Raw genomic sequence first — 15,000 nt, forward strand, 5'->3', positions numbered from 1 at the left:
CCGGGACAACGAGGGGGGGATCTGCGGTATGGGCAAGCACAAGGCTTCTCGAGCGTTCGCGGCCGGGGACACCCAAAGCCCCATCGCCTCAGGGGCCGGACCCGGCCCCTGCTCGGCGTCCCGCCACAATCGCTCGCACGCCCGAGCAGCATCTCCTTCTCCCCCACCGGAGGGAGGAAAGAGCGCGCGGGCGCCCGCTCGCCTAACACTCCCCGCGCCACTCAGCGCTGGGGACGACAACGCGACCCGCTCCCCCCCGGAGAGGGGACGGGCAACGCTGCCGGGCTCACCGCCTCGATCCCCCGAACGAAGCAACACCGTTCTTCCCTTCAGGCACTCGCCTCGGAAACCCCCGCAGACGGGGCGAGACCGACAGCGAGGCGGCGGCCGGCCGCGGCAGCGGCACCGGGACCGGGAACAGCACACACCGGCTCAGCCTCAGGCACCTCAGGAAACGACCCGGAGCGCCCCAGGAGCACCGAAGCAGAGGCGCGCCGTCGCGCCGAGGGAGCACGGCGGCAGCCCTCCCCGACGCGGGGAGGGCCACACACACGGCCCTTGGCCGCCCAGAGCGGGCGGCGGGCGGGAAGCACCCGCTACGTCAAAGGACCCCGGGAGCGAGGTCGAGGCCGGATTCCGCACCCCCGCCCTTCCCCGCACCGCGAACGGGCGGGGAGGCAAGGCGAGGGGCCCGCGGGCAGGACGAGAAGAGCTGGCCCATTCGCCATGAATGTCCGTCCCTCGCCTGGCGCGGCTTTGGTCCAGCCCAGGAGAGCGCAAAGTCACCACATCGATCAGCAGAGTGGGCGGGAGAGACCCGGGGAGCAGGGGGAGACCCGGCGAGGACCGCTTCTAAGAGGAGCCTGATACGGCCTCGCCGGCCCCACACCCCAGGGAGAGCGGCCGACGACACGGAACGGGGAACGCCTGACACGCGGCTCGGAGCCATGGAAGCTAGCGTCGTCACACCGCCCTCGGCGCCCGCAGCGGGGAGCGCACGGGCGGTAAAGGACCACCCGCCACCTCCCCCACCGCCCTTCCGGCGCCAGGAGACCGGCCGGCCGGAGGTGGCACCACCGCGAGGGCGCTCCAGGTGCACCGAAGAGCCGTCGCACGCAGGCCCAAGGCAGGCGGCTCAAGAGGGAACGGGTCCGGGCCACCCCATCAGCCCAGAGCCCCGCACGCACCCGGAGGCCCAAGCTCCCTCCCTCCCTCTGGCGGCACACGCCAGAGGACACCGTGTCAGCACCTACCCGATGGCAGAAAACGGCCAACTCGGGCCAAAACAACCGCGACCGGGGCAACGGGGAACAGTTCACTCACCACTGCCGCCTTCCCCGAAGAGAGTCACGGTCGGCGGACCGCGAAATCGAGCCCATCACCGAGATCCAGAGCCCCTAGGGACAACTGGTCGACCCTCGTTGACGAAGGCGCAAGCAAGAGGCGGGGACCACCATCCCCAACGAGCAGGATCGGGGGGCGGCCGGGGAACACGCTAAGACCCACCACCGAAGGACGCCGCGCACAGCCATCGGGACAAGCCCCGGGCAGCGGCCCCCAAAGAGGGAACGCGGCAAGGCCGGGCCAGCACACCCCTCCGGCCCGCCCGGCGCAGCTCCGCGGCCAAAACCCACGAGAGAGAGGGAGAGGAAGCGGGAGAAAAAGAAGACAGAAGTCCCGGCGGCCGACCCAGACCGGGCAAAGCGAAGCCCGCGCCACCGAAGGAACCGCTCAAGACCGCCACCCGAGGCGCCCGCGGCCCGGACCGAGCAGGGAGAGAAGACAACCGACACACACACACACTAAGCCCGCCGGTCCAATATCCCGCCAACGGGCCACAACGGCCCAGCCCAGCGCGACCGAGACAGTTCCGCCGGCGCCGCCCAGCTCCTGGAACTCCGTCTCGGCCACCGCCGCCGAATATCACGCCTTGGCGACTTCCGATGAGAAGACGCTCCCATAAAAGCGGCCACCAGGGGGAGCTCGACAACCGTCAACCAAATCCGGAGGAAGGGACGCGGAACCTCGGTCGGCGTCAGCGGGATCCGCTCCGCAGGGGTCGTAGAAAGTCACCCGGACACGTCCCACCAGTCGGGTCGCCCCGCCAGGGCCCCCCACACACACACACAGCGGCGGGCGCGAGACGCAGGCAGGTCGGCCCAGCACCCCTAGAGAACCCGGCGGGGGACACGGGCGGTGTGGGACTTCAAAACCGAAACCACCACGGTGAAGCCACTGTTAAGACAGGCAGATTGCTAGGCCACGGTCGGATCCATCCAGAGAATGGAGGAATGGACACAAACGTGTAAAAACCCGTTGAAATCGGCTGCTTGGGAATTTGATCTGCTGGTCTTTGGGCTTGGGGTTCCCGCCTGTTTCCGTACCCCCCCCAAAAAAAAAAAAATGGGAAGATGAACAGCCTCTGAGAATCCTCCCTCCTCTCTGTCTGTGGTTCAGTGGCAGAGGGCCGGCCTAGCACATAGGAGGCGCTGGGTTTGAGCCTTAGCGCGGCATACAAAAAGGAACAAGTCGAAAGAAGGCGTGCTGTCCACCTACAACTACTCCAAAAATGAAAAAAAAGAATACTGATCATGATAGGAAAAAGGATTTTTCCTTGTGGAGTTCTATTTTGTCTGTCTGGCCGCATTATCTTTTTTTTTTTGTCTGTTTGTTTGTTTGTTTGTTTTGTTTTGTTTTAAGAAAGAGTGAGAGAGAACTTTGATATTTACTTTTTAGTTTTCGGCGGACGGACACAACATCTTTGTTTGTATGTGGTGCTGAGGGACGAATCCCGGCCGCACGCATGCCAGGCGAGCGCGCTGCTGCTTGAGCCACATCCCCAGCCCCTTTTTAAACTTTTACTTATTTTTCTTTTTTAAAGACCGGGGGGGGGGGGGGGAGAGAGAGAGAGAGAGAGAGAGAGAGAGAGAGAGAGAGAGAGAGAATATTTTGAATATTTTTTATGTTTGTTTTTCAGTATTCAGTGAACACAACATGTTTATTTTATGTGGTGCTGAGGCTGGAACCCAGCAGGACAGAGGAGCGCGTTACCACTTGAGCCACATCTCCAGCCCATGAATTCTTATTTGTATTTGTGTCTTTATTTATCTTTTTTTTTTGGGGGGGGGGTGCTGTTTCTGTTGCTGCTGCTGTTGTTGTTTTCCCTAAGAAATGAGCATATTCTTGAATGGCAAGTCATTTTCCATTGGGTCACAGAGCCAAATTTTACCTTTAGGCACTTGGTAATCAGAAGCTGTAACAGGGCTCTAAGAGCGGCTGCCTCGGCTACAAAGTGTGGGCCCTTGCCCCAGAGCGAAACAACAACAACAACAACAACAACAACAACAACAACGGGGGTGGGGGGGGACAGAAAGCAAAAAGAAAAAAAAAAAAGAATCGAACAAAAAATCCAATCAATCCATGGGCCAAGGACCTGAACAGATACTTCTCAGAATTGGATTAAGACGCTCCTATAAAAGCGGCCACCAGGGGGAGCTCGAAAACCGTCAACCAAATCAGGCTGAAGGGACGCGGAACCTCAGTCGGTCGGTGTCAGCGGGATCTGCTCCGCAGGGGTCGTAGAAAGTCACCCGGGCACGTGCCACCAGCCGCCGCCTCTCCCCCTCCCCCAGGGTCCCCCGCAGCAGCGGGAGGCGCCGGCAGTCTGCCCAGCACCCCTAGAGAATCCGGCGGGGGACACGGGGCGCTGTGGGAGTTCAAAACCGAAACCACCACGGTGAAGCCACAATTAGACAGGCAGACTGATAGGCCACGGTTGGATCCATCCAGACGATGTAGGAATTGACAGAAACATGTAAAAATCAGTTTGAAATCGGTTGCTTGGGAATTTGATCTGCTGGTCTTTGGGCTTTGTGTTTCCTCCTTTTTCTGTACAAAAAAAAAAAAAATTGGAAGATGACCAGCCTCTGAGAATCCTTTCTTGTCTAGGGGCTGTCTATGTCTTTGGGTCAGTGGCAGAGGGCCGGCCTAGCACAGAGTCTGAGCCTTAGCACGCCATACAAAAAGGAACAAATCGAAAGAAGGTGTGCTGTCCACCGACAACATACTAGGAAACAGGAGAAAAAAAAAAAAAAAGAATACTAATCCTAATAGGAAAAAGGATGCTTCCTTGTGGAGTTCTATTTTGTCTGTTTGGCCATTTTATCTTTTTTTTTTTTTTTTTTAATCTATCAATATCACAGAGCCAAATTTTACATTTAGGTACTTAGTAATCAGAAGCTGTAACAGGGCTCTAAGAGAGGCTGCCTTGGCTAAAAAGCATGGTCTGTTGCCCTAGACTGAAACACCACATGTTCTGGGATAAATAAAGCTGGATAAATAAAGCTTGCCATCTCTACCTTCATTTTTATCTGTGTGCACATATTACGCACTGTTTCATCTAAGACGTAGCAGGGCAACAATATCTGTCAGCCCTAAATGGACCCAACCCCTGCCCTCCCCAGCCACACAGGAGACCACAGTCTGAGCAAGAGCACTTCACGGTGTTGTCATTCTGGTGTTGTGGCTCAGTGGTACAGCACTTACCAAGTACGCATGAGGCACAGGGTTCAATCCCAGCACCACATTAAAATCATCATCATCATCATCATCACCTAAATAGACAAAATAAACTTATTTATTTATTTATTTATCTATCTATCTATCTATCTATCTATCTATTTATTTATTTATTTATCTGTTTGTTTATTTATTGGAGGAGGCCTGTAAACAGGGATTGAACTCAGGGGCACTCACTGACTACTGAGCCACATCCCCTAGCCCTACCTATCTAGTATGTTACTTAGAGACAGGGTCTCACTGAGTTGCTTAGTGTCTCACTTTTGCTGAGGGTGGCTTTAAACTCTGGATCCTCCTGCCTCAGCTGAGAGAGAGAGAGAGAGAGAGAGAGAGAGAGAGAGAGAGAGAGAGACAAGCATCTGGGATGACAGGCATAGGCCACTGTACTCAGTCACTTATTTATTTTCAGTACGACTTCAAGGTACACACAAGACAATCACTGCCAGGCGTAGGAGGAACATAGCACATTGATAAACAGTCAGATCTTTGAGGAAGCATTAAACAATCTTAAGGTAGTGTGCAAGTCATTCAATAACCTCAGAATACCTACATGAGGGTTGGGATTGTAGCTCAGTGGTAGAGCGCTTGCCTTGCATTCCTGAGGCCCTGGGCTCAATCCTCAGCACCACATAGAAATAAATAAATAAAGATAAAGACATTGTGTCCATCTACAGCTTAAAAAAAAAAAAATGTTTAGAAAAAAATAAATAGATACCTATATGAAAACCAGAGAGAATTAAAAGAAAAGATGGATAAATCAATTATGGCAAAGAGACGAGAACACTCATCCCTTAGCAGCTGATGACATAGGCCATAAATAAATAATCAGTAACCAAGGACAGCAGAAGCACATCACGAACAACCCACACCTAATGGTCATGTTCAGAACACTGCAAGGCCACCACTACACAGCAGACCTTCTTCCTTTTCTTTTAATATTTATTTTTATGTGGTACTGAGGATCGAACCCAGGGCCTCACACACGCAAGGCAAGTGCTTTACCACTGAGCCACAACCCCAGCCCCAGCAGACCTTCTTTTAAAGTGAATACGGAATGTTTACCAGAGTTGACCATAGAATGGAACATAAACCCAATCTCGACAAAGTCTAAAACATGAAATCACACCACAACTCTTCTCTGAACACCACAAAAGTAATCTGGAGGTCAGGCATGTTGGCCACTGCCAGGATTCATTTCAGGCAGACTGATAGGCCACGGTTGGATCCATCCAGACAATGTAGGAATTGACAGAAACATGTAAAAATCAGTTTGCATCTTTCACAAACTCTTGAGAGGGGCAGGTCAGGGGTCAAGGTGAGATTGAAATACCCCCAACAAAGTGTCAACTTTATCAAACCAGTAGCCTAGATAAAGCAGGTACTTGTACTATTCCTTCTCTGTGCCATTTTGTTCTTTTTTTTTTTTTTTTTTTTTTTTGGGGGGGGGTGGTTCCAGCCACTTTGGGTTCCTACCAGTTTGTCTGCAAGGGAAAATTTGTTTTCTGCCAGGCTGGGGTGCCAGTTATCAGGGCGGGGAAGTAAGATTCTTACACTAAACCGGGCTTGCTTGGGGCAGGTCTCAGTTCTAATTTACATAACAACAGGCAGTGCAAAGTCTCTCCCACTGCCCCTGAAGGAAGAAAAATATGGCCTCTCCAGGCTGTTCACAATTCCCAGCCTGTTTCAGATTCCAGTATGGTTTCCCGTATCTGTTTTAAGGGTCAGTTTGTCTCTCTAACTCTGCATTTATGGTTTAAAACTAAACTAAGAGGTTAATTTGGATATCACTTGTTTCAGAGCATTTGTTCAATGTGTCCACCAGCATTTAATTTCTCTCTCCTGATGTTCCTTAATAACCTGATTGCTTTGGCCTCCTTCTCCTGGATCATGTGTAACTTGTCGTCCCCCCCCCCCACACACACACACACCCTTTGGTATAAAAAGAAACCTAGGAGGAGATTGATCCTAAAGAAAAGGGGTGCTCCACTAAGTGAGAAACTGAAAGTCAAGTGATTTAAAAAGAGTTTGGTGTGGAGAAAGAGAGGGAAATGTGTGTGTGTGTGTGTGTGTGTGTGTGTGTGTGTGTGTGTGTTATAGAGAGAGAAGGAGAGAGTCTCCTGTACTTCAGGGTTTTTGTTTGTCTGTCTGTCTGTTTGTTTGTTTGTTTGTTGTCTAATAATTACAGTGTTTGAATTGGAAGCTCTGCCCTGGCTAATTCTTTCCAATTCTTACAAAGTAGTAACTGTGGTTATGTTCATTTCTGTTAATGATTCATTCTTCCTGCTTTTTAAATTCATTGATCACCCAGAACTTTTTTGTTTGGGGCAGGAGGGGTCCAAGTGCTTGAGAGAATTTTTTTTTTTTTTCCTGTGTCATTTGAATGGAGATTTGGACCTCTGACTAAGAGTAGAGTTTTCTAAGAGAAAAGAGAAGAGCTCTAAGGGAAAAGCAGGGTATTAGATTTAAAAAAAAAAAAAAAAAAGCCTTTTGAAACCAAACTATTGTTAGGTAAAACTGCTTACTCTTTGCCCTGAATGAGTAGAATCTTAAAATATGTGATATGTTTGGGTCAGTCCAATGTGTCTTTGCGATTCATCATCATCTGAAGTGGCACCCCCCCCCCCTCCACTGAAAAGTCTTAACTGGGCCTCTTCAGAAATCTTCACCCAGACTGGTTTTAGGTGTGTCGGCAAAAGGGTCTCTGCAAAAGAATTCAAGGTGGATAAACTTCCTATTTTCGTGTCGCCCTGTTTACTTGGCCACTGGCCGAGAAGACACCAGCACTCCAGGTGCTGGACACCCCCTTACTAGTTTTTCACAAACATATCCAGAATAGTACTTTGAAGAAATGTGCAAACAAGGCCTCTGGCCTTGAGCTGGACTTCACCCAGAGGTCTACATTTTTAAGATACGAGAAGTTACCAACTGGACTCCATGGTTACAGCTGGCAGGGAGAGACTAGAGAGGGGGGAAGAAGCTCTCCCCTTCTCAGGTGTTGTCCTCGAAGGGTGGGTTAACATGCCCAGAACAGTGAGAGAAAAAGCTGCTTTTATGTGAACTTCTGCAGACCATGAATTTCTGAGCCCCTCCCCTTACATGCTCGGTATAAAACTCTGAAACTACCTGAAGTCGGGGTTCAGGGGATTAATTCATTACAGCAAAAGCCGTGTCCTCTGAACCTGGCAGCAGCCAAATAAAACCGTTTCCCGCTCTGTTCGGTCGGTGCCTTGCCTCATTTGTCCCTACAACACATCCATGCAAGGAAGACTTTATCAAACCAGTAGCCTAGGTAAAGCAGGTTCCAGGTTGCTTTTTGCCACCATCACCAACACCAACCCCTCCCCCCCTTGCGCCCCCCCCCCTTCTTTGCAACTGAGAGATAAGCTAACATGGGTCACTCTATATGCAATGAATACCAATAATTTCTTCTGATTTTTTTAAATTACACACAAACAAACAAGCCAAAAACCATGAAAAGTATAAACTATGTTACTGAGAATCAAGAAGAGTAATTCACTCATGTAAATTCAGAAATTCGGTAAGGTGGTTGTTGTTTCTGTTGTGGTTGTTGCTGCTGTTGTTTGTCCTTTTTTGTCTTTTTAAAAAAATTTTCTCCCAAGTGTCAAATCAAGGAAAGGGGTGGGGGGAGGTGGTGGTGGGGGTCAGAAAATGTAACAGGGGTCCACTTGATATGCTTTGAGTATAAGTCTCACTGCTCAGCCACTGAGGCTCATGTTAAAACCCATATCCTTTTTCCTTTCTCTTTTCCCTTCCTTCCCCCTCCCTAATCACAGGTGAAGCTACATTGACTTTCAGGGTGGGATATCTGCCCATTGGCTAACAAATATTTAGAATTTCCATCCAGAAAATCACTTTTTCTGTGTGATAACCTTGCTAGGTAGGCCTCGGATGCGTTAAAACAACAGAGTGTCAGCAGAGTCGTCAGAGTTTTGCTGCTGTAAAGGTTCAGTTCTTATGTTTTCTTATTATAATAAATTCCCCCTCTTCCTTCTGAGATGCTTTGCCTCTGAGCAACACCCCCCAACACCTACACCTCCCTCTCTCTCTCTCTCTCTCTCTCTCTCTCTCTCTCTCTCTCTCTCTCTCTTTACCGCAGGGCTCCATAAGTTGCTGAGGCTGGGCTTAGCCTTGTGATTCTCCTGAATCACCCCGCATCTCTGCCACTGGAGATGTGTGCACATCTGGGGACTAGAGTAGTATGCTGTGTGTGAGAGATTTTTTTATTATTCAAAAGTCGGTACACTTAAAGACATATAAGTTTCCTACACGAGAGGTCACCAATTAATGCCCTTTTTATTAGAACGTGTATTGTACCGAAGCTCTAAACTTATCCCGTAGTCAGTGACACATGTGGAAGTTCTAACACTGAATTCGGTGTAACATTCAGATTTAAAAAAAAAAAAAAGAGATCTGTGCTTGGGGCTGGGGATGTGGCTCAAGCGGTAGCACGCTCCCCTGGCATGTGTGCGGCCCGGGTTCCATCCTCAGCACCACATACCAACAAAGATGTTGTGTCCGCCGAAAACTAACTAACTAACTAACTAGATAGATAGATAGATAGATAGATAGATAGATATTAAAAATCTCTCTCTCTCTCTCTCTCTCTCTCTCTCTCTCTCTCACTCTCACACTCTCTCTAAAAAATAAAAAATAAATAAAAAGATCTGTGCCATTAATGACCAGTTTTCACATCTGTTAGTTTTGATTGGATAAGTAAGGGTTTGTTTTGTGATCGTTTGTTGAAAGAACACTCCTGTAGCAGGCGAGTGGCACTGTGTCCTGAATGCATAAGAGTATTTGTCCACTTGTGTCCAAGCTGTTCACCTAGGTCCAACTGTTGGTGAGCAAAAACCACATCGTGGCAGTTATCTGGCCAGAGTCATAGATTCTTTTTTTTTTTTTTTTTTTTTAAGAGAGAGTGAGAGAGGAGAGAGAGAGAGAGAGAGAGAGAGAGAGAGAGAGAGAGAATTTTTAATATTTATTTTTTAGTTCTCGGCAGACACAACATCTTTGTTGGTATGTGGTGCTGAGGATCGAACCCGGGCCGCACGCATGCCAGGCGAGCGCACTACCGCTGAGCCACATCTCCAGCCCCAGAGTCATAGATTCTGAACGTGGCTTCCAAAGTCAAAGGTCAACGACTGTATGTAGGACTTCTAGGCAACTGTGATGTGAAGATCTCTGGGCTTGTTGTACAATAAATGTGTCTGTGTTCCTTCAGCGCAGAAGGAAATGTATGCATTCTAGAATGCAAAGCTTGGGCTAGGGTTTTAGCTCGGCAGTAGAGCACTGGCCTGGGAGGTGTGGAGCGGTGGATTCGATCCTGATCCTGAGCACCACAGAACCAAAAACAAAGGGACAAACAAGCCAATAAGGTAAAGATATTGTGTCCATCCATCTACAACTCAAAAAATTAAAGGGGAAAAAAATTAAAATGCAAGGCTTAGCCAGGCATGGGTTGGGGGTTCATGTCTGTCCCCCACCCCCCACCCCCCAAGAGGATCAGGAGGAGGTTGAGAGAAGGATTGTAAGCTCATGGCGAAAGTAACCTCGAGAGACCCCTGTCTCCAAAAGAAAATTTGTGATAGTAAAAGCAAATGGGACTCTGTTTTGTTTTACGTCTCCATTCTGTAAAACAACCAGGCCGAGTAGAAGGGTCATGACTGGGGCAAGATGTTCTTTTCCTTTTGCTATAGAAAACTTTAAGGACATGGGACGTTGTTTCTGTAACTAGCCCCTAACGGGGCTATGCTTCTGTCACTGGAGTGGCTAGGCTGATTGTGATTGGCTGAGCGTCCCTCCGCCTGACTTCACTCTCCAGCTTCTGTAACTTGGCTTGCTTGCATTAGCTAGACGCCCCCTCCCTCCAAAACGTCCCTTTTGCCGGTTTCAGGCTTATAAGGAGCACCCTTGCAATTGTTTGAGGCTGGTCAGGGGAACAGCTGTATGTTCTTCTGGTCAGTCGCCGCTAGTTGTGTTTTCATAAAGGCTTGATTCCTTTATACGCGAGTGGTCTGGAAGTCAGTTTTTGAAACCCCGGGACCAAGCTTTAACTAGAACAAGAGCAAGCAAGCAAGCAAGCAAGCAAGAAAACAAACAAATAGATAGATAGATAAATTGAATATGAGGATGTGGCTCAGTCAGTGGTCAAGTGAGTGCTTCTGGGTTCAACTCATAAATCAATGGATTTACCAAAAATGTATAAAAATATCTTTATAAAAAGGGGATGTTGGTTTAGCTCAGTGGCAAACTGTGTGTTCAGTCCCCAGTTTTCCAGGGTCCATGATGAGCCTGCGTGAGGGAGGGGCTGGTTTCCGGTTCCATCCCCACCAAGGAAACCCTGACATGAGTATGGGGAGATGTATTCGGCTATTGGAATGCCAAGGGTAGAGTGATTTCCATGGCGATCTCCCCCCCCACCCCCCCACCCCACCCCACCCCGCCCTGCCCTTTTTCTGTGTGGGCAAGGTCTCTTCTAGTGTCTTGATTTCTTTTATTTATTTATTTGGCCTAGTTGTAAAGAATGCGTTTGTGTTATTAATTTCTTTTTCTCTGGAGCTGAGGATCGAACCCAGGGCCTCGAATATGCTAGGCGAGCGCTCTAACGCTGTCCAGCCCAGCACGGGAGGCATCTTGTTTTTTTTTTTTTTTTTTTCTTTTTTTCTTTATTCTTTTTTTCCCCCGTTTCCCATGGGCACTTTGAGATGAGATTTCCTTGCCTGTTTGGGTTGTTTGAGTCTCTCTTTGTTCACTACTTTTGTTTCTTTTGTGATGCTAGGCTGGGGAAGAAACCCAGGGCAGGGCCTTGGGCATTGGTCCACAGACGGTCTTGATTGCTGGGCAACACCCTCACCTTTTTTCCTTTGTCTCTTCTTCCCCAGAAAGTAAACCCAGGAAGGGCCTCCCTCTCCTTCCCCCAGGCCCGAATCCATCCTGCTTGGGTTTGGTGCGCAGACAGGTACACACTGGAGACACACACAGACACACACACACACACACACACAGACACACACACACACACACACACACACACACACACACACACACAAACGGGAAACATCACTGTTTTGGTTTGTTTCTCTCTTAACCTCATCCAGGCCCTCCCTCATAACTCTCAGGGGTGGGGGAGGGAAGGTGTTTACCTTGGACCTCTAGTGGTGACAGCCTTGGGAGCGACTACTGCTGGGGAATTGGAGTGAGTGGGATGGGGGAAGTGTAGGATTATAGTTCAAATTCCAAGGGTCGGGCAGAGGCACAGAAGCTATCTCCTAGGTGGGGCATGTTAAAGGCTAAGGAAAGTGATCAGATACCAGCGGTATGTCCCCCCCACCGCCCAGTGCTTCCAGGACTTTACTGTGTGTGTGGGGGGGGGCGGGGGAACAACAGAGCGGGCACTGAGGCCCTTGCCCATCTGTCTTTCCAGGGACTCAGTAGGCTGAGGGAAGAGAGGAAGACATGACGCGGCGGCTTGCAGCTTAGTGATCTGTACATGGATATAGATATAGATATCTAAGTCTGTCTGTCTATCTGTCTATCTATGTCTATACATGTAGATAGATGATATCGAAACTGGAAATGGAACTCAGGCAGGCCTTGCAAAATGACGGTAGCTTTGCGCCACCTAGCGTTCAGTGACTGCAACCAACGAGGCTGCCCTTTTGAGACCGCAGACCACTCACTCACTGTGAACTCCCAAGTTCCACAGGGTGGAAACATCCAAGTGTATATGCTTGTGTTTCTGACCCGGTGGCAAGATGAGATCCGACTGAAGAAGCCAAGCAAGCCTAAAACGTGTGTCCCACCTTCACCACTCCTAAGTGTGGAGGATTAGCCAACTGAGAAAGCCTTAGGGGAGGGAGCAGCTTGGGTCCGTCCGATAGGGGACACGGACGGACAGCTGGGAAAGGGAAGGACCCTGAGTAACTGCACAGTTGCTCTGGGATCCAATTTTACCTGTAGACCTACTCGGCGATATATAAACCTCAGCCAGCCAGCCTGTGCTGCATTTTGTCCTGCCTTTATTGGTATTAGGTATTTTCCAGAAGAAATGGGGGGGGGGGGGGAATTTCCCATCTCGTGTCTCCCGGGACTGAATCCTCCTTGTCCACGCTTTCCCTGAAGATCCTTTAGAGATTCTCCACTTCGAGATGGACCGATGTGTGTGCTGCTGCAGGTTTGACAGCCATCCAGGAGGAAAAACAACCACCACCACCACCACCACCACCACCACCACCCCGGGGGGGGGGGGGGGGGGAGTCCCAAATCTCCAATACCATCACCTTTGTCATCATTCCACCATCCTTGGAAGAAGGAAGTCGATCCAAAGGTCCTGGAAGAGAACAGTAAGAGTAGTGAAAGATCAGAATGGTGAGACAGTGTCCAGCAACCACCACCTCAGCTACTCACAAGAGAAAGTGAGGTCCTGGGAGTACTCAGGCAACCTCCAGAGACCTCGAGCTTTAACCAGCAAATAGAGAGACAGGAGAGGGAAGGGGAAGGACACCCCCCTCACCCCATGTGATAACACCACCACAGGTGAGCAATAGGGGGACACCCCTTCTCAAAAAAAAAAAAAAAAAAAAAAAATCGAGGTGTAACTCCGTGGTGGTGGTGGTGGTTAGGCACTTCTGGATTCAATCCAGGGGGAATCATATCACCTTTCTTCCCTGTTTTAGGCAGACTTATCTGTCCTTGAGTCCACGCCCAGCATAGTCAAGGATGTCATGTAGACTTTGGAGACCAGAGGATGTCAGAAATGAGTCTTATCAAAAGTAAGAAGCCGAATTACAACTGCGGCCAGGAAGAAGTGCAAGGTGGCCTTTGAATCTCCTCTACGAAACCTCCTGTTGTTGCTGAGGTGCAGAATCACAGTCTTTGGGGACCAGAGTCCCCATGTTTTTGCTTTGCCAGCGCTGCCATAAGCCTTTTTTCCTGTGTCTCAAGACCTTGCCATCCTTATTGGATTGGGCCAAGCTTTCAGCAACAGGAAGAGGGGAGGGAGGGAGGGAGGGAGGGAGGGAGGGGGGGAGAGAGAGAGAGAGAGAGAGAGAGAGAGAGAGAGAGAGAGAGAGAGTGGGAGGAAGGGGAAGGGGAAAACTTAGGGGCTGGGTGTGTGGCTCAACTGGTAGCATGGGGCGCCGGGTTAGATCGCACCAAATAAAAACTAAAATAAATAAGTTTAGGGCTGGGGATGTGGCTCAAGCGGTAGTGTGCTCGCCTGGCGTGCGTGCGTGCGTGCGTGCGGCCGGCCCGGGTTCGATCCTCAGCACCACATACAACATACAACCATGTTGTGTCCGCCAAAAACTGAAAAATAAATATTAAATAATTCTCTTCTCTCTCTCTCTCTCTCTCTTTCTTTCTTTCTTTCAAAACAAAATTTAAAAAAAAAAGTTTAAAAAATAATAATAATAATAAAAATAAAGATGTTGGGTCCCCCGAAAACTAAACACTAAATATTAAAAAAAAACAAAAACAAGAAAGAAAAAACAAGAAAGAAAGAAGGAAGGAAGGAAGGAAGGAAGGAAGAAAGAAAGAAAAAAAAAAAAAAAAAAAGGCGTGCATAAATGCACACCCAGTTCGGCCCCAATCCCCGTCCGCTTATGTTAGGACAACTGATCGACCTCTATACATACTACATAAAGAGAAAAAAAAAAAGAATCGAAGTCCTCCAGTGGACAACTGGTGGACCTCAGTCGTTCTGGGGCACACCGGCCAACTGGTCAACCTGCGAGGAGGAGGGGAGAGAGAAGAAATGTAAAGCTGCGCGGCAATCAAACAAGCCCCCCTCCCCCCCCCCCAATAAAGGAAAAAAGAAAACCAATCATCTAGGGCTGGCTGGGCTGTGAATATACCTCAGTAGGTAGAGTGCTATGCGTCGAATGTCCAGTAGCGGTGGTCCCAGTCCCACACCGAACCGAGTCAAAGGAGAAACACCAATACTGTTAGTCACACAGGCAGAATTCACATTGAGACAACTGGTCGACCTCTTTCGTTGAGGGTGTACTGGTCGACCTGGGGGGGTGGAGGGGAGAGAGAGAGGGGGAGAGAGAGAGAGGGGGAGAGAGGGGGGGGGAGAGAGGGGGAGAGAGAGAGGGGGAGGGAGAGAGAGAGAGAGAGAGAGAGAGAGAGAGAGAGAGAGAGAGAGAAAGTAAGTTAGGGGCTAGGGGTGTGGCCCAAGGGGTATGGGGCTCGCCTGGTATGCAGGGGGCGGTGGGTTAGATCGCACCAAATGAGAATAAATAAATAAATAAATAAATAAATAAATGAATGAATGAATAATAAATAAATAGATAAATAAATAAATAAATAAATAAATAGAGATGTTGAGTCCCCCGAAATCTAAACACTAAATATTAAAAAAAAAAAAAAAAGAAAAAGAAAGAAAAGAAAGAAGAAAGA

Source organism: Urocitellus parryii, unplaced genomic scaffold, assembly GCF_045843805.1.
Source record: "Urocitellus parryii isolate mUroPar1 unplaced genomic scaffold, mUroPar1.hap1 Scaffold_420, whole genome shotgun sequence".
Classification (NCBI taxonomy): domain Eukaryota; kingdom Metazoa; phylum Chordata; class Mammalia; order Rodentia; family Sciuridae; genus Urocitellus; species Urocitellus parryii.